Raw genomic sequence first — 21,707 nt, forward strand, 5'->3', positions numbered from 1 at the left:
TTGGTAGAATTGTTCAGGCTTCCCTGAGACTGCCATCCTTAATATGCCCCTCATGGGTTGATGCACAGAGCCAAGAAGTTTGTCTGAATGATACATAAGTTTGATTTCAAGCTCAAGTATGGGTCTGAGGATGCTTTATGTATTGTGACCTTATGTGTAAAACAGAAATTTGTTGGAGGATAAAGGTTGGTTTTTTTGGGTTGTTTGTTTTTGTGTTTTTTTTGTTGTTGTTGTTGTTGTTTGGTTGGTTTCATTTTTTGTTGTTTGTTTGGTTTTGTTTTGTTTTTTTTAAATGTGGACATCAATTCACTCCGCTTGAGTATTTTACCACTGAACTCAAGAGATGGATGATGGCCCTAGTGGACAAGAGCATTAGTAGTGATTTTGTTAGTTTAGTCTCTGTTCTAGACTTAGTCTTAAAAAATTTCAAAGTACAACTTCAATGTGGTTTGAATTTATTCTACTTTTAATTTCTTTAACTGGCATCAAAAATTGGAGGGTTACGATGGAATACATTTTATCATGCTACCATAATATAGAATATTTACTAGGGCATTGTGATCCTCTTTTAGCATGTATAATTTGTAAATTTAAAACAAATTTTCCATCTCAAAATAAAAAATAAAAAAAAAGTACAAATTGTTAATTATGTTTGTCCACCCTGCACAAATTTCTGTGTTTCTAGGTTCATTTTTTAAGTTTATATTTTCACCAACAGGTGGAGCCATAAATTCTGAATTCATTATCTGTTGGTCATCTAAACCAACCTACATCTTTACTAAGTAATAGCAGAAAATGTATTTCACATCCTATCTGATGTGAAAGAAAAAATTTACAGAGTAGAAATGTATCGAGTAGAAAGGTTTTGCTGTTAAGGCAAGATATAAAGATTAGATTAAATAGGGTAGTGTGAAAAAATGAAATAGTGTTTCAGTATCACAACTGCTTTGAAATACTATTAGACTATTTTTAGTCTAAGTTGCACTAGAAGACTTTCTAATTGATTTTCTAATGCAACACTTTCTGTAGTCTATAACAGCAACTTCTAAAAAGGTTAAAGGAGCATAAAGTTTAATTACAGAAAAGGTAAAACAGAAATGTTTCAGAAGTTTAGAGAACATAGGGATCGCACTGGAAGTGTTTGCTTTCTCCTGTGTAAGTTCTCAACTACAGCACTATAATTTCTAAAGTTAAGTTATTAAATTTTACAACAGAAATCTACTTCTGGATAAGCATATGCAACTACCACTGACTTCTTAAAATAACCTTTCCCCAAAAGTTACAGAAAATAAAATTCCCAAAGAATATCAAATTTATCATGCCATTATTTTCAGTCTACTTAATTATTAACTTGCTCTCCACCTCTCTACTGAAATGAGAAATTACGACTTTAAAGCTAAAACACATTGAACTTAAATCGTATTTCACATACAAATAAGCAGAAACCACCTACTTCCTGAGGTTTTGGCTTTATTGCTGTTTATACATTACGTAAAACAACAACTCTTCAGAAAACATTTGAGGGAAAAATGTTGAATAATTACTCCTTACAGTATTGCATATTTCAAAATACTAGCTTCACCATTTATGGTGCTCACAGGAGTAAAACAGTGAAGTTTCTTCCTGGTACAACACAACTAGCAGATTTATAGACATTCTGGTTCACAGCAAATAGCCCTCTCTCTGGCAGGAATCAAAAGAAGGGAGGGTACAAGGACAAAGGAGCATTGTAGCTAGTACAGGAATTTAGCTAGAAACTCAAAAAAGGGGGAAAATAAAGGGATCAGATCTTCATTTTAAGTAAATCAGCACAGTCCTATTGATACTCAGTTGATGTCAATAGACCAGGACTGAGAATTTAGAAATATACAGGGAAAGCACATACTGGTTGTGTTCCAGGAACACAGCTCACAAATCAAATTTACCTTCTTCATTAAATTTCAAAAATGATGACCAAAATTCTGATCCAGTACTACAGTCTTCTATTCCTGTAATTTCTGGAATAAAGTCAGAAGACCTTTATTTATTGAAGTATTCCTTATTCTTATGAACTATCCCAATTTGTTTCAAAAAATATTTTCATGAGTAAGAACTGAAGGTTCTGGCCACACAAGAGAAACACTTTATTTTTGCACCTTGAAAACTCAGTTTTGTGAGTGTTTTTTTGTTTGTTTGTTTTATAAATTGCTCTGTTCAAGATGTCAGCATTTTCCTATTGCAAAGAATTTTTCATGTTTTCTGTATAGGATCAAGTGAATTGACTTGATAAGTGATACACCCATATAGAATTAAATAGCACAGACTCTGTTCTGGACAAGCTTCAATCCCAGAAAATGCAAATGGGAGAGTATGAATACTCATTGACACAGAAGGTAAAAGTGTGTGCTAGAGCATGCAACTTTCCCTTGAGAAAACCATCAAACTTCTGCTCAAACAGCTCCATTTTTTTACTAGTAATTTTAACACATTCTACCATGAGTGCTCAATTTCAGAAACAAAACAAAAGCCTCTGGAAAAATCTCACTGGTACCTCTAGAACTGGTCTGTCCTCTAGCTAAGATATCATACTGGTTTCATCGTTCAACTTTAACCTTTAAAAAAGGAAAATATAAATAAGATGCTTTTCATGCTGCTGATCAAGAAAAGCGTCACAATGGTATGGAGACAACCTTGATTTTAATTGTTTTGTTGTTTGTACAATATCAGTAAATGTTCACTAGGAAACTATTTACACAATCCATCTACAGTCCAATACAACCAACGGTACATATCTAATTAAGCTCATTTTTTCATCCTGAAAATGCAGTCATTGTTGAAAATGGCATCAGTGATTGTTTCTTTTAATGTCTTCTGAGTGGAAAAAAAAAAAAAACAAAAAAAAATGAAAAATCTAAATACAGCAAAAGCACTTAGCAGTCAGTGACACATAACCCACAGGTTTTCATGAATCTGCTATTGTTGTTGATGTTCTTACCTAACAGATGCCGGGGAAAAAAACAGAGCTGAGATGGCAAAGATAAATTTAAGTAAAAAAAATCAACTGGCCAAACTTTTTACTGACACGTTATTCATAACACTGTAATTTATTTTACTTTGTTAATTATTCCAACGTATTCATGTTATCTGCCTCTATTATACATTCCTGAAGATAAACAACTTTTTGAAAGACATCTTTGAAATTAATTGCTTTTGCTCATAACCCTCTTTCAATTCTAGTGGTATAATATTTATTATATTTCAGGAGTACAATAATGTATGTTTCATGATATGAGCAAAAAAAGGAATGGATTTCTGAAGGTCACACATACAAAAGCTTGGGAGGAGATTAAAGTCATGCTGCTGATATTTTGTTGGTTCTTAAGCTTAATCCTCTACGAACATTTAATTAATAATACTTTCAATGTGTTGTGAGCATGCTGCACATAGATTACTGCGGAAAATGACTATTTAAAAGAGGAGAGTTGAAATCAAAGTGAAATCCAACTAACCCCACCAGGGCTGTTATGTTTGAAATTTGAGACACTATCTTTAGTGGTACACAGACTGACCTGGAGAATACGCGTTTATTCTCTTTGAGTTCAACCGACAGAAAGAGCTGTAGTACAAATTAATATTAATTCATGCTGTTATAATTTATGATAAAAATATGGATAACATACCAATATATTTTCAGTAAGCTACTTAAAGCAAAATGACTGAACTTGCTACATTACAGCTGAGCAGATCCTTAGGAACATAGCTACCCATTTCCTACTGAAATTCCCTGTAGAATTGTAATATCTGTAAACTAGTTGCTAATGTCACTGCATGAGATCCAAACTGTGTACCCATGGCATCAGAACCTGTAAGGTACAGAGGACCACTACCTGCTTGGCCAGACTATTGAGAAACATAGTTTAAAGGAGCTCTCTCTCTAGTTCTAAGACACAAACTGAATTAAAAATGATCTCCGTGAATGATATTTTGCAGTTATGCATAATTTTGGCAAATAACCCTCACAATTTGGCTGACAGTAACCATTCCATACCAGTAGATGCTACTTCTGTCACTAGGTTTGTAGCTTTATTTTACCAGCTGTGTTTATCAGCATCCTTCAATATCCGAACATTTTCTCTGCATTTCAGCTGGTTACTGAAAATAATCCCCCATCAAGACGTGGAGAGTCTCAGGCCTGGGACAAATTATTCTCACAGACACTTGACCAAAGCAATCAGTTTTTATACGAGTGCTGTAACTTAATTTTGTCAAATATTTAATTATCTGATTTGCATTCTGTAGACCAGAGGTTGCAAATAGTTGCTGGAGCAGAGTGTTGGTTTGTGCCATGTACTCTACTGCCTAATTAGAAACTATTTTATTATTGGGTTCATGTGCTCTTTGGGATATCTGTTCTATCACAGACATTTCATTGGCTTCTATTTCACATATATTTTATATTTATATGCAAATATATATACATGAATAACTGTTGACAAACAATACTGTTTAAAACAAATGGCACAAATTCCTCTCATAAGAAAAACATTTTTTTCTGTAACCTAATATGAAATACTGTGATGTAAAATTTCTACAGAAGTAAACATAATTACTTAGTTTCAAAGCAGTTTATATATTAAAAAGTTATACTTGGCCTGCAGACTGAGATTTAAAATGCAGAAGCTACTACATTACTCTGGAGTACAATGAATGAGCATTACTGGCTCTGTTGTCAGTTTAAGTGTCTGTATATCTTGGATGTACCACATGGAAGGGAGCTTGTTCTGGCTATTACCTGTGGAGGCAGGAAACCTGACCCATCAACTGGAAATAACCATAATTGTGATCCACCTTGGCAGTCAGCCTGGAGCCATATATTGTACCTCTGTGTCCACTCCCACAGATGCCATAGAGTTTTGTCAATACAGACAAGAAAGGAAGAATGAGACTATAAAATTAGAGTCAGTCTGAGAAGGGTACTGATAAATAAATGACACGCTCAGTCCCTTATGCATGGCTATAAGCCAATAATCAGCACTTGGGTGTAAACTGAGTGCAAATTCACGTTCTCTACTTACACTTCCTTATGCTTATTTGCTTACACACTTAGCTACTTCATTACCTCCTGAAGATGACTGTCTTTCACAAAGACAGCTTAAAAGGCAAAAACATTTAAAACGTGAAGAGGTACTGCTACTTGGTATTACTACTAACTTGAGTCAGTTCTGTTCATTACTTATTCATTTTTTGCAACTCAACTCATTCAAACTGCATGAAAGCATTAGAAACATTGATGAAGAGACTTCTCTGGTAGAAGGGAATGTCAGAGAGAAAGACCTCCCTTCCTCTGGTTTCACACCAGTTCAAGCACATATCAAAAGGAGAATGGAAACCATTGATCTTTGGAAAAACATTACTGCAGCACAAGAACATAAGAAACAGCTGCAAGCGACATTAAATAATATTGAAAAACTGTGAAAAGGCAAGGATCCAGAAATAAAGAGTATGCTGCTTCCCCGCGTCAGCCTAATTTATTCTTAAAAAATAAAAAAGTAAAAAATAGCATGATAGCAATTCCCTGATGGTACGTGGGACCTGGCATTTCTGTGCTTCTTTATTGGAGCCCACTGATAACCAAATACACACACACAGATATTTATCTCTCCATTTTAACACTATCTATTTTTCTACAGAAACATAACTTATTTATTAATTCCATAGAGAAATGCCTTAATTCTTTAAGGACTCCCTAAGAGAGTATTAATTTAAATAAAAAGTCTTTTGTGCCTCTCAAGCAACATAATTTTTAAGGTTTTTTTTGGTTTTGTTGTTCAAGTTTTTAACAAATAAATATACTGATGAAAAACAACCAGAAAAATCACAACTCATAATAGGGCAGGCAGATACTGTGCAAAGGGAAGCTAAATATATTAAAATTTGCTGTAGCAACAATAAAACTAAAAATGCTTTAATCTTTCCCTGTATTATAATTACAATACACACTTTATCCAAATTGAGAAGTTTATCTTGAAGGAGTCTGAGTATATGCTACAGAAGTCTAGGTATTTGTTATATTCTGATTCTTCAGAACAAATGCAAACTGTTCACACAAACAGCTAAAGCCAAGTACATAGCACTTCTCAGGTTCTACCAATTCAGCTGGAAGAACAAGTACGCAAACGGGTCATTTTTGTTAAGATGAAGCTGTGGGGAGAAAAAAATAAATAAATAAATAAAAACAGTAAAGCATGACCTCTCCATTGCACAGTCAAGAATCCATGCAGACTACTGTACAAGAACCTCTAAGTTGATGCACAAATGATACTACTCTTAAAAGATAAATTTGTCTTTGATGGACACCTGTTTAACTCCAGTGAAGTTACACATTCTTAGACAAAGCTGTCCCAGTGATATCAGTGCAAATAACAGTGAAGAACAACTCATTAACTACTATTAACTACTGCTGTTAGTTTAGAGAAGGAAAAAAGGATAATGGAACTGTCAGATGATAATATGTTTGGCATTTAAGTAGTCAACTGAACTGTAGATTAATAGCAGCACAAAAAACACTTTAGGGCTCACTGCAGCTCTGAAGTTTGCAGGAGAAAAAAAAAAAAAAAAGAATAGTTAATTATATCATTTGTAAAAAACACTAAGTAATAAAGTAACCCAAATTTTATCAGTATGAACTTTTAAGAGCTAATTTCTTCCTGCTTACCTAAATTCTACAGTAATTCCAAAGAAACTGAATTACTCTTCACTTGCGTTGCTCTTTATCAAAGGACAAATTGGTTTCTAATTTGTGATCTCATCCTTCAACAACTCAAAAACATATGAGGATGTTACCACACTTAAGTCAGATGTCATGGATACAAACCAGTAAAGTTTCTTCTTCATCAATATTCTTCAGTAAAGCAATTGACTGAATGAACTCTTTGATGGTGTCATTCTTGTAAGAGGTACATTCAACACAGCAACAATCTCTCAAGACTAATAGGCACTTGCCATTCATCATTCTGGGCTCCTCAACACCTAAAAGCTTTTCTTCTTCCGGCTTGATCAAAACCACTTACAATTATTTATTTATTCACGCAAACACAGCCTCCACAGCCCTCTGTGGCAGCATCTTTGCCCACTCTGACTTCTTTACCAGTCCAGATTCACCCTCAACACACACATACGCACACTCACCCCTTTTCTCTTTGGCATTCTTCCTATTCACACCTTCTTTATTTGCTCCAAATTCATCAGTCCCATCCAACTCAGTTTCATCCAACTGCTTTTCACCTCTCTTGTCACCATCCCCACGTCACCACAAAACTGACCTTTGCCTGCACTATTGAGAAGCCCTGATCCAGTACTCAGCTTCCCAAATTTTGAACTTTTAACTAGTCTTCAATTTCACAAGGTCTAGACCAGAATCACTCTACTTCATGTAAGAATCTCTCTGCCCAAGAAGTATGAAGCCAGGCATCAGGATAGAAATTCACCCTAACAGAAAGCAGGTGAAGTTATAGATACCAGCTGGCTCAAGTCTTGCATTCCTTTTTTCATTCTATGTTCTTAAATTTAGTCTTTGACCTCTATAATTTCTTTCTCACATGGACACAAAATCAGCCAAACAGCTTTATGTTCTACTTGATTAAATAAAGATAATAAATTACTTGTAATCTAAGCAAACTGCAGAAAGTTGACACAGCTTCCCTTTTTAGCAGTGTTCATGCTACATGTGAAATTATGCATCTTACACTTTCCCAGTGACAATGCTGGAAAGGAAACTTAATTTGCATTATTGTTTTCATAAATGCGTATGCAGATATTTAGACATTGATCAAACCTAGTGCTGTACAACAGATGTTGTAAAGAATGAAAGCCAAAACCCTGAAACTCCTGCATTCCTAATGAACAAGCTGTTCCTTTTTTATTGTCTTAGTTATGGTATATTGCTAGATTCAGATAGCTCTGATAAATGTAATAATACAGAGATCTGTGTAATAGTTAAACACTGAGCAGGTGTACCTAATTAATGTCAGATACAGAAAGATGGTCCCTTGGAGACTAGAGATTTATATAGCTGAATGTTTTACATATTCAATACTGAAGCAAGCTCGATGCCATGACTCTAGGCCAAAACAAAGCCAAAGTTCACAGCTAGACTCTACAACATAACCAGCAATCAACTATTTTAAAATGTAAAGCAGAACATTTGCTTTAAAACTACCATGAGACATAAGCTAACATTTAAGTGCTTCTGAAGCTTGAGTCAGAATCATTTTTTCCCCCCTCAAAGTTTCTCCCAGAAAAAGGTAATAATATTACTGTAAGAGTAAGAAATGTAGTACTTTTGTTAGACAAGGAGATAGAACCTCTCCTCAGGCTCATTTGTACACCAGTTCATTGGGAGAGGCCAATAGGAGCTTTTGCCTCTCATTAGTGCTAACTGGTATAGCCTGCAATTCCACATCATGTGGTATAGGCTTGAGCTCATGGTTGTATACTCCACTCCACTCCTACACAGAGGCTGTGGGTCTTAGTATACGTGTACTTACTTCTTCTTCTTCCCACTTAAATGAAACATTTAAGTAAACATTTCATTAGTAAATGAAACATTAGAACAAATTGTGCTCAGGCAGCATGACCATTCCTCCTAATGGGGACTAGAATATGCTGGTCTTATTCTCTAAATTTTCTCATATGCTTAAGTAGGATGACTTCTGTATAAAGTGAATAGATATGATTATGTTTTAATAAAAATGTCTTCATATGTCATATTTCATCCCAATTTCTCACTCAATAGCTCTTTCATAATAAAATTCTCTCATCTTTTCAAACAACAAACTCTCTACTGTATTTCACTTTAAAAACAACATTTCCCCTGAAAACAAATATCAGCTACTGCAAAAAAAAACTTGATCCTTGTATTAAAAATATTCTTGATTTATTTTTGCTTACAATTTTTCAGCTTCTTACTGAACTGCCTCTTCTATTTGTGGACAGCAACCTAAGTCCCATTGGACTGAGTGTTTCAGCAAGACATAAGTCAGAAAGAACTTCCATGGACAATTTGTACAAAGAAGTATCAGGATATACCCATATATTCTCCATTGAAGCAAGTGGGACACGATAGAAAGGGAATGAGAGCAGGTGTTGTGTACCACTTAATATGATACCGAGTGCTAAGGAACCTGTGAAAAGGTGGTATTAATCTGCAGCTGCTGCCCATCAAGTTACCACTTGCCTAGTGTTAGAGGGGGAATAGAGGATTCTGATGTACCTCAATGCAATTCTTCCCCTTCCCTATCTCAGGATATGACTTTTGACATAATCTAACTCTTAATATGTACTGAATTAATATTGCTTGTATTTTAATGTGAGCATCCTTAAGTACTCCTGTAAATATTAGAATATTCACTGTACACATGCTCTAAAGTCTGACCTCTTCAAGAAGGAAAAAGGGGAGGTTAGATTCCAAATATAGAAAGTGTTTGTCTTATAAATTCTTAATAAGAAAGGTTGCATTGAAGTTTTTCGCTTGGATGCATATGCATCCAGTATGGCTATTTCAAGACACACGGCAATGTGAATCACATGTCCAACTTCAGGAGTGGACTGCAAGAGTGAAATGTGATTGATTGGTAATACACCATGAAACAGCAATTTGCTCTCTGCATATGGTTATGAAAGTTACATTAATGGCAAATCAACCAATTTAAGAAAGATGCTAGAATCACCTTTAAATTCTGGATGCACTGTAGTCCTGTCCCAGCCTCTCCTGCTCTGCTTTGCTGTTTGTATGAGCAGCTAATGCAGTTAACATAACATTTGTACAAGAGTGCTTGCTCTGTGGCAATCTGAGAACCTAAACTTTGTAATTATTTTCTGTTCACTGTAAGTCTAGGAACATTTTGAGTGTATTGCCATCAGACGATCGTTTTAATACACATCAAGAAACACGCAGCTTTGAAGTGAGAAGGAAGTAGAAGCAGCCCAGCTAAAGGAAGAAAACTAGCAGAACTAAGTATAAGAGGAAGAAGAAACCGTGAGGAAAAGCAGTGGATAAGAGAAAGAAAAAAAAATAAATAAATAACAGGCAAAAGAGAATGACCTGGATGTGCCATTAAACAAAGAAAATGATGGAGTGAATTTTTTTTTTTTTTGTCAATACCATTCAGAACAAAAAGAGTAGCTAGCAGTATCATGAAGTAAAAAATGCAAGTCTTCCTCCTACTGCTGGTATCACCACCCAGCCATGGATGTGGAAACTATGGCGTGTTGATATATTCAGCAATTTGGAACTATCATAGAATCATAGAATCATAGAATATCCTGAGTTGGAAGGGACCCTTAAGGATTGTCAAGTCCAACTCTTGACACCGCACAGGTCTACCCAAAAGTTCAGACCATGTGACTAAGTGCACAGTCCAATCTCTTCTTAAATTCAGACAGGCTTGGTGCAGTGACCACTTCCCTGGGGAGCCTGTTCCAGTGTGCAACCACTCTCTCTGTGAAGAACCCCAATTAAATCAAAATTAATCTGATAAATACAGGGTGAGATTTGCAAAAGTGTTAATCAGAAGACACAGTGACTTTAGTGGGGATTTTACTACTTGTGTTCAGAGCAATTTAGATAAATGCAGAGATTTTCTGAAGGTCGTACATATAGAGTTTAACTGGTAGCGCAGTTATACTCGTGTAAACCAGACATCCACCCAAGAAAGCTAAAGGACATTAGATCAGATTCAGACCCTTATGGCTTTGACTCCTGCTCCTTATGCAAGTTTCATTTGGTAATGGAATCCATGGTACATAGGGAACTTAGGAAGTTATCTGATATAACCCATAACTGGTAGGCAGAATCATATGTATAAACCGTCGTTAATCTGTGTTTTTCAAATCTGTTCTTAAATACTTCAGTCAGGCTTTCTCTGAGACCTGCTCCATGATTATGTATCTTAGACAGAAATTGCCACTAAATATTTCATCTCATAAGAGCATGGCCTCTGATAATTCCCACCTAAATACAGAGGGGTTTATGTATTGTTGCTGAATTGTATTTTAAATACTTCAAAACTTTGTCCAAGATACTTTATAATGCTAGTGTTATCAGCTAATTCTAATAAGAAAATAAGAATCTGAGATTCATTTCTCCATAGGAACTGTAATGAAATACTCTATTCCATCATTCATGTTATTAATAAAACTATGAACAATAATGGACAAAGGATAAACCTCCTGTGAACACCACTTGGCATATTTTTCCATTTTCTTGGGAACCTTTGATACTTATGTTGAGTATGACTTCCCAGAAGATTATGTATTCATGTGGCAGTAATTTAATCTACATCATCTTGTACTCATTTGCTTAAGAGAATGTAATCTGAGACAGCGTCAAAAGCTCTATTAAAGTGCACGTGACACTTACTGCTTCTAATCTATTCAAGAAATCCTGCCAGAGAGAAAATTAGGTTGCTTTAATATCATTTATCTTGAAAACTCTATGTTTGTTCTTTCTTAAGAAAGTCACTGAATTACCAGTTAGGTAACTACAAATAAATTAGTTGATTATTTGTCCTTTTACTTTTCTGAGAGTTTTAAATTGGTATGACCTGTGTATAATGACCTTTTTATAATTTTATTCTGAAGACAGACATATTTACCTTCCATAAATCTCATCTCTTCTTCTTGAGTCCACAAAGACACCAAAACTTTAATATTGAATTGGTATTATATTTCCAAAACATGAAGAGCTTAGGTACAGCTATATGAATAGCAAAAGACATGAGCTGTCACTCCTTGGCATAAAAGCATATTTGTCAGTACATATCACAACTTAATGAGCCCATTTTAAATGTTCACTTTTATATTTCAGAAGACCTGATAGGTAGGATAGTTATTTTTATGATGAGGATATGTAAGTTGCTCATTTCTAATCTTTAGTGCTATACAATGAAAGTGTCATACATAAAACAATTCTGTCTAACGATGTTTTACTCTGAGTATATACTACAGAATGACTGACAAGCAGAATCTACCTCAGTACACCTCAATACAAAAGTGGGTTTTAATCTTCTTTGCAAGTCAGCATGTAGCTATTAGCCAATTCACACAGCCTTTTCAGAAAACATGAAAAAGAAGTGTTCCATGTTAAAGTCTCTCCACATCTTTGAATTCTCACTCTTCTATTTCTAAAACTGTTTCTACAATAAGCTGTGAATCAAAACACACTAACTCAAACTGGTGGGCTATAGCCACTTGCCAGGTTTTGGCGCTAAAGAGAACTGTGGGCCATTTCACTGCAAGCCCTGGATCCAACAGAACATTTGCTACTGCAAGGGTAAGTGCCAGATTCCCAATTCTTCTTCCATGCCTTTTTGTATTTTGTACTAGACAAACAATTTGCCTAAAACTTAATTAAATGGCTTTTTTCTGCCTTGGCTGGTAGATCAAACTCTGAAACTGCATTGCTCTTAATTTCAATTAAACAAATAAGAGCAACAACCATGAGCACAAAAGTACTGCTAGCATTTTATAAAAGATTATCTTACACAGCTTTTTGTGGGAACACAACAAAAGAGTGTGGCTATTTTCTCTCAATGAAATAACTTTGATCAAGAAAGTCAATGAATTATTTATAATTGCAAAATCCTGTGCATTTTATAATCTAACCTTTTAACACAGGGTTGGGATATGAACAACGGAGTTAAGAGTGCTTACAGACAAACTTTGCCATTCTCAGTGTGTGGAAAGCCTGGTTGAATTGCACTTGCTTTTAGCTTTCATAACTAGTGAAAAGCCATTCCACCAAAGGATTCTTACAAAGTATGTTAGAAAACCCCATGGGAAATCTGAAGGAACCAGCCTCATGTAGTGCAGCAGTAAGTAGCTCTACTGCTTCAGACATTCAGAGAAACTGATATGAAAACTGTGTCCATAACCTAGGTGGAGAGAGAATTAATATCTATTTTATAAAAATGCCCCTCCTGGCAATGATTGAGAAAAAGTACTGTTAAAAAGTTGAAATACAAAGCATTAGAGCAGCAATTTCAAATTAAACTATAAAGCAGATTTCAGAGATTATATGACCTGAGTCTATCGTGAGAAGACATCATGAATATGTTATTGTATTTTTTGCATGGCGATATCATATGCACGATATAAGGGTAGCTGGCTACCAGACAAATAAACCTACAGACCTGCTAAGACAGTCTGTGTGGAACTGTGTTAAAGAAAGGAATCATGCCAAAGCAAGCATCAGCACTTCAAAAACACTTTTTGAGATGGCTTTTTTCCTGGATAAAAAGCAGGAAAAAAAAAAAAAAAAAAAAAAAAAAAAAAAAAAAAAAAAAAAACATTTATAAAACAAAGGACGGGGCAGTAAAAAAATAGAGGTAAAAAGGCAAGAGGAAGTATGTGGATAATACTGCCAAAGATGTTGAAGTGGTTGCTGAAAGAAGCAATAGTAAATCACTTTATCAGCTCAAAAAGGTCCCAGCTAGCCAGTTTACATTATCTGGAAAAGTTGTCAAGGATAAACAGAAAAAACTTTAACAGAGAAAAAAACAAAAAGTGACACTTTTCAAAGATTAAATCAACTAGCACCACAAGACACTTCAACAAAGAAATGACATTCCCAAAACTAAATACTAAACATGTCACATCACAAAGTGAGGACTGGAAGGCCTACAGAAAGTTAAAATTTGTGAAAGTGAGTGCAGTGGGGGAATGATATGGGACCAAGAAAAAACTTTACAGTAACAACAGTTGAAAATGAGATACCAAAAAATGTGTCTTACATGAGTGTGACTTAGTGTAACACTCGTTGAGGTGAGCAAAAGTATGGATGTAAGTAAAGTCATCTGCAGTGTCATTTTAAGCATTTTTTTCTTTAGCTAAAGTATGTACGAGCAAGCTGCATTTCATGTGTTGGCCAGATTTTTACCCTAAATATAATAAAAGGAGCATCAAATACCATTTACCACTCAGCACAAATTTCATAGATTTCCCCAGCACACGGAGAGCGTCTATCACAAACCACTACAGAACATCTTGAATTGCTATTATATGCTAACAAAAATAATTACCATTATTACAGTAGAGCTTGCATGGTAAAACATAGGCTTGAACAAATGGCTAATCATATAGACTGATATTAAATAGTGATATTTAATATCCAAGCTATCATGTTTGGCATTACCATTAATTTCAATATAAGACAATAAAGACATAAAAGGTAGACATTCCATTCCACAGCAACAAGAGATTCTGAAGACCGAGACTCTGTCAATGAGATAGCTTTACGTGCTAGCTCAACAAAAGAGCAAAACCAAAAGCAGACTCAGTACCAAAAAAAAGGATTTTTCTATTATGAGAAAAAAAAAATGTAATGAAATCCATAGTAAACTGTAACTCATTCACTTCATTATAAACTCAAAGTACAACACAAAGTGAGTCAATTTCCATACACCAACAGTGAAGAAAAAATTTACCAGATTTTGGTCATGTGGGCAAGGAGGCAGATGTATTACCAGTTTAGGTAAGATTTGATCACTAAAAATCTGCAGCATCAAGACCAATCTGTGAAATGGTAACACGCGATTTCCATCATACCAGATGGATCCAACAATTAAAAATCAATCAGAAATAAAGTTTTATACACCTCATTTTAAAGTTAGCAAAAAAGGAAATGGAGATATTGAGGACATATTAAAAGATGGTCTGTCAAAATTATCAGAATTACTTTTTCTTAAAACTCCTTGGAAGAAATACTGCATCGGAACTAGGAGTCTATTTACATTTTAAGACATAATGGTGAAGCCCTTTCATATCCTAACAGAACTGTGATGTTACAAAAAGAATTCAGACTTTGAACAATCTAAAAATGGCATGAAACAGCCATATTTGAACAATATTTGCTTGTATTACATGTTATTTATAGTTCTTGCAACAGCATCATTTACTGAGAATTCAATATAATAATAAAGTGCAAGAGTGCAATGTACTATACCATAAGTTATAAAAGAACAGGAGTCCATCTGGCAACCATGTAACAGATATAAAAAGACTATAAATGGAACTTCAGTGTAAAGTGTTTCTCAGATTTGATCCTTAAAATGTTTTCAGTTTATTTAACCTGGGCCAAGTCAGTTTTATACCCTGTATCAAAATACGTAGGACTGCTTTAGGTTATTGCCCAGATATGCCTGTAAAGCAATGCATACTGTAGTTGGGATTATGCTTTCCAATCACAGTAGGAAGTTCAACTATCAAAAAAATCTTCAGTTTTAATCCATTTCTAGAGAGTCTCACTTGCTAATGAGTGCTGCCTGCAGGAGAAACTGGAATAACCCAAATGCCTTAACAGCAACCAGAGGCAGTTTGGATGCCCTAGAGCATCCAAAACATTGCCTGGCCAGGTCTGACAAAAGACAAATGGAAGAGCTGGAGGAGCTGCCCTTTTATGGCACCAGCTGGAATCCAGATGGGATACCTCAAAGCACCTAAAATAACACTGGATACAGTTGAGAGATCTGACTGAGTCCCTTTTTTTATTATTATCTCTTTTATTAAAGTACCAAAAAAGGAATCTCAGTCTGATTAGAATATCGGCACAGGAATATGGTACAAGAAATGCACATAATTTGGTAGCTTATTATGAGTTTGACCCATGCACACACGTCAAACATACTGATGAAGGGAGATAGCTTCATTTTCCTACTGTTGCTGTTAATCAGTGTACCTGACTAATATTAGTTTGTCTGCATTCGTGGCACATACAATTGTCTAGATAAAAATATTTAATTTGGAGAAAGATGGCTTTGAATAATTTTATCCAGATGTTGGTCTGAAGATTCCAAAATAAGAGAGTTTACACATGCTAGATCTAATGAACCTTATTTATTATCACAGCTGGGATGCAGGATACTGTCACCCAAATATTAAGTGTAGGACCACCTGGTTTGACATAGGCAGATGGGGAAGCAACAACTTCTGTTACTGAAGGAGTACATCAAAACGGGACTTAAAGTACAGTTCAACCTCTGTTAATACGCACAGACAACCCATCCATTCTTCAAGAATCTGCTGTCTACCCTGGAAAGTCCAGTCTGTTTTAGTCAACAATCAACACAAAAGACTTCACAAAACTTCATCGTGCAATTTCTGAATACCAGTTTTATAAGAAACTAAACAAGATGCTAGCAGGAAACAGTGTCCATCTCTTCCCATTTCCAGTACCCTCTCAGTCCTGTTGGCACTGTGCTGCAATAACTCTCTCTGACAGTTTTGTATTAGTGGGCAATCTGTATTTGGCCCATGGACTTTCCTATAGCAGTTTATGCTGTCAATTGGAAACTACTCTTGATGAATCTAAGCAGTCACAGGAGTTAAGGAATGTGTGCTTTTGCAGTCCAAGCCTTTTCTCTTCTGCCAAATCTAACCATTTTTTATAGAAAAACTGCCTTTCCGCATTTGTGCCATTTTGCCCCCTACAACTTCACAAGGCTTATTTCCATTAAAAAAAAAAAAAAAAAAAAAAAAAAAAAAAAAAACAGAATCAGGTACAACATTTATTGTTCTTAGCACAAATGGATGTTGACGTGGGCACACATAAACAATGCTTGAGATGCTCTCCCACTATCCCACTATCAAACCAGAAAACACTCTTACCATATGACATGAGGTAAAACTCTAATTCATGGAGAAGGTATAAAAGTCAGTTAATCCCTTAAGGCAGTATATACCAATATATCACAATGCTGTTTTAATAATAGGTATTCTTTTTATCAGTTCAATTTAAATCAGCTTTGAAAATATTGTATAGTAAATGATATACCATCCAAAGTAAACAAATGGAAAAAATGTTCTTTTGCAATTCCTTTCTCTTATGGGTCTGTAACTCTTCTAAGGAGGGTTGTTCCCTAAATGTTTGAAATCATGAAGACAAAGGCTCCATTTCTGAACTGAATTGGCCCCCATCCTATCTGGTGACAGGTGATGGGGTTTTCAGAGCATTTAGTAATGGGAAATCTGCTGGTATTCTAAGCATCACAAGTGTAATTTATTTTATATATCCAAGTTATCAATGGAGTCATCACAGGAATCTGAGCTGAAATATTAATTTCCAGCCTCCAAATAAAAACTTTGCATCAAAATCACTTCTAGATAGCAGTTACTCAATTTATTTCATAGTTTCACCAAAGGAATCACTAACAGAAGCTAAAAGCAATAAAAACATTTCCTTAAAGGCTGAAATTCAAAGAAAATTAGTTTAATGAATGGAAAAACATACATACTTCCAAACACTGGCCAACTAAACCTATGCTATTATTTTGCTGCCTGTCCAAATCTTTGGATTTTATATTTTAATTTAGTTATTTTGTTTCCATTTTCTTACTGATACTTCTGTAATAGAACCATAATTTTATTCTTATCATAAGTTTAGCTAAATCAACTTGCACTGATAATGATAATCTTCTTCTGATACCCAGTAAGAAAGCAAAACAACTTTTTTGTTTCTTTAAGCAACAAAACTGTCAAAGATACATGCTTGAAGTCCACTCCATCATCAAACTGAGTATCAATCATTCTGAATAAATTTAATACAACTTTCATATGAAAAATATAATTCTTATATACAGTAGTCTTCCTCCATGAGATATGAAAACAGTGATGGAATAAAAACAAGACGGAGCAGCAGTCAACAAATGAGTAATAACTGGGAAGTTTGTGTAAGAAACTTGTGGATGCCTGCTAATAAAAAGCAAAGAAAATGTGGGGAGAAGTGCAATCTGAACACATTAGTTGGGTGATCCTTCATATTGCATCCCAGATCTATTGCATCTTCAGTACACTATGTGAGTCGAACATTCTATTCCTTAGGAGAACAGTAGCTATATAAAATCACAAATACGCATCACTCAGAATTTCCTTCTTATTCCCTTAGTGTAAACATAGTCTTAAATATGATGATCTGAAAAAAAAAAAAAAAAAAAAAAAAAAAAAAACTGCTCATGTATCACCTGAAAGTTTTCAGTAGAAACCATGCTGCAAACCAAGACCAAGGTATATGAAGGATCAGGAGAGAGACGTGAACAGCATTAAAGAAAAAAAAAATAAACTGCATTGCAGATATTAAAATAATTGTTTGCACTCTTCTGACTCTTCTGTCTCTGAAATTAGATCTCACGTGTTTGTGCCTGCCAGACAAGATTAAGTCATAAGGTGCACAATTATAATAATCAGCTGATGTTGAAGAATTCTGAGAAGATGTGTCTTGCTCCTACAAAACCAGTTTACTTCTGAATGTCTTTACCAATTCAATTTAAGACACTGTGTTCTCATTAATATTGCTTTAAATATCCTTGAATATTGTTTCGACAATGATGAAATTACAGCCCTGGGGTAAATGATGAATTCTCATTATTTTCCCATTAAAATGTACCGTGATTTCTTTAGTGTTAAATTAATCACTCTATAGCTTCACAGTAGTTCTTCCTGCATCTTGCTGGAGGTGTTGCTGCTTATTTCACATGTATGTAGGAACAGTGTGGACTGGTAGACACTGATGCCACATAAGCTGAACTATATGAGAACTCCAGTGTCCTCTCTGTGTTACGTGAAACAAAACCAGATACAAGACCAATGAAAGCTTTTTACAGAAAATTATTTCCAAATCTGCATGACAGCAGACCCACGAAAGAGACAGTTGTACATATACATGTTACAGAAAAATCCTCAAAAATATTTGCTCTCCGAGATCCTTTTTCTTTTTATCTTAATGACAAAAGGTCATCTTCCCCTCAGTTACACACATGTAGTCCCACAGAAAGCATTGGTGTTAAAAAGGAGAGCCTCTGACCCACTCTAGAGAGAGAAATGGTTAGCATGATTGTTGTAAGAGAAAGCTGAAGGTGGGAAATGGGAAAAAGAAGAACTGTTGAACACTAGAAATCAGCAGAGGGAGAGGCAGTGACTGAGGTGAGCCAGCTGTGCTGTTACACTGAAAGAGCTGCAAATGAACTTAAAAGCAACAGGTGACCTGTGTCACATTCAGAGACACTCCAGACATGCAGAAAATGGTGAGTTTTAAGATGCATTATCAAACATGATACAAATATATAAGCCAAGATGGCAACTTCTAATGAAAACTTGTGTGCTTTTTTCTAATTACTTCTGCAACTTTTTGTCAAACAAAAATGGCACTGTTACTGACGTTCCTATTCTGTCTGCAGCAATGATGATGCAAATCTGCCTGTGTATAAATGAGACTCACTTTTATTAGTTTTTCATTATTAGAAGGTATATTTTTTGCAATTTTGAATTTTTTGAATTTTTGCAATTCAAATAGTAATAAAACCTGGTAAAGTAAATACCTTGGAAGCTCTCATTTTATCTCAATCTGAAACAGAATTGCTGATTTTTAAATAGTTGCTTTCAGCTACTTGTTCAGAATCCCTTATAGAATTGAATATTCCAGCTTGTCTCTTACTAATCTGCTCGAGGCAGATTGCTGTCTTCAGAACAAACAAATATTAAAATACACATAGAATTCAACTGAGTGTTAACAATAAGGCCATGGAGCATGCATCTCACTGCAAAGTTTTCACAACACTCTGGACATTTCATGAAATTAATTTAAGCCTCTGTTAATCAGAATGCTTCTATTATTTTTGCTTTCTGTCCTGAAGACTAAATCAGACCATCCTTAACTGATGCAATGAGGCTGTATTAAGTCATATTTTAGTACTAACTACTCCAGATATAAGCAATCTAATGTTTCTGGACTCTGAAGGGAGATGTAGTACCATTCATTGTATTTGAAGGACAGAGAATTTTGAGTGTTTGACATAAAAAAAAAAAAATGTGGTCTAGTGATCATATCTTTTATAAGTAAATATAGCTAGGGATAAAGTGAGTATCTTGAAAAGAGGAATACATAAGGTTGATAATACTTCTTTCCTGCTGTATATTTGAGCTCTTGTCTACTAACCATTCTCAAGTTTTATTTTATTTTTTTGAAAAATAGTTAAAATCCTGAATTAATATATATTTGCATATACAAATATAATACATTTAAAAGTTGTCCTGCTCAGATTTGATAGGGTATTTATTGCAATACTGATTGTAGGGAAGTTTGGAAGTCACATTAAAATTTGTAGTGCATGACATTCTCTTCACTGATTATTACTCAGATTATTCGTGTTACAATTCATCAAAAGTAAAGCTTTGGTCAACTTCAATTTACCTACTGCTTATTTTGCAAGTACACCTGACCTGTGAGATTTTCAGGGGATTTCACTTCTCTGAAACAGGCAACTCTTCCAGGGTCAACTACAGTGGCAGGTTTCTTCTGGAGAACAGTACATGATCTCCACAGATCATGGCCAGCACAGGCCAAGCTAATTCTCAGGCCTATCCCCTTGGGAACTGTTAGTAACAGCACTGTCATGCTGGGCTTGTTGGTGAAGAAATACTTGAACGAGGAAAGGATGAAAACCTCTGATTTCATCTTCTCCACAAGGACACAGTACACTGTTACTTGACCGGCAAAAGAATAAGCCCCAAGGCTTGCAGCTCTGAAAAGGATAATGAGTTACAGCAGCTGGCATTTAAAAGTGAGTACAATTTTAGAGGCATACTTAAAATATTTTTAAATTATTTTTTTTTTAAATGATTGGTTCATCTTTTGATGACTTGACCAACTTTGGGGTTGATCTGAAGTTGATCTCAAAATTGACACAGTCTCTTCAAATTAACTTTTTTGGTTGCCTTGAGACACATTTGATAGACTTTTATGCACCATTGCATAACAAAACTAAGACGTGCTGAAAATATTTTCCCAAAGAGCACAACTGAAAAACACTTATCCTAATTACCACTTTCTAGAGTCGTTCTGAGTGAGCACTTTGTCTTCAGTCAGTTAACCATAAAGGTCTATTGTTGCCATCACCCATCAGGGATGTAGCATGGTATTTAAAGCCCAGCAAGTTATAATACTTTTATTTCTGGGTACCAACACAATCTAGTGGTGATAGTATGGAGCTTCAAACAAGTTTTAAAATTTGCTTCCTGGGAGGTCCAGTTCAGTGTGGTTATTTTACATGTCTTCTGTGTATTGCAAAAAAAGTGTGCAAACATACCTTTACAAAAAAACAGGAATTTAGTAGTTTGTGTCAAAAGGGGTTCATAACCACTCTGAAATGCTCTAAGAGGACTAATGAAAGCTTTTTTTTTTTTTTTTTTTTCAAAACTGTGTCTTTTATCAGGTGACCCTGTTGCCCTGCAGCTTCTTAAAAAATAACTTTATAATTAATGTAACTGATTATTTACATATATGTAAGTAATCAGGACATTAGAGCATAGGATCTCTTGAATATTACTTGTATCTAGGTGCTCCTGTCTGACTGGTCTAATGCAGCTCTCTAAGAACTTGTAGGACCCAGCACAGGCTTTATTCAAGACTTGCTGTATCTGAGCAAGCACTTAGAATTTGTTAGCTATACTGCGTACAAACATGATAGCCTGATAGGATTTGATTGTGAAATCACTCATATACTTTGCAACAATATCTAGCCTTAGCATGTTAATTCAAGGTTCTCAAATATCTAAGACAAGCTGCATTTTCCTTAGACTTCCTTCTCAACCTTTTCACAGGCATATCCTTTTGCTTGCACTCTTTTCCAAACAATCTCAACTTTTTCTTGACTCACATCCAAAATATTCTTTTTGAACTC

Source organism: Anas acuta, chromosome 4 (assembly GCF_963932015.1).
Source record: "Anas acuta chromosome 4, bAnaAcu1.1, whole genome shotgun sequence".
Taxonomy (NCBI): Eukaryota; Metazoa; Chordata; class Aves; order Anseriformes; family Anatidae; genus Anas; species Anas acuta.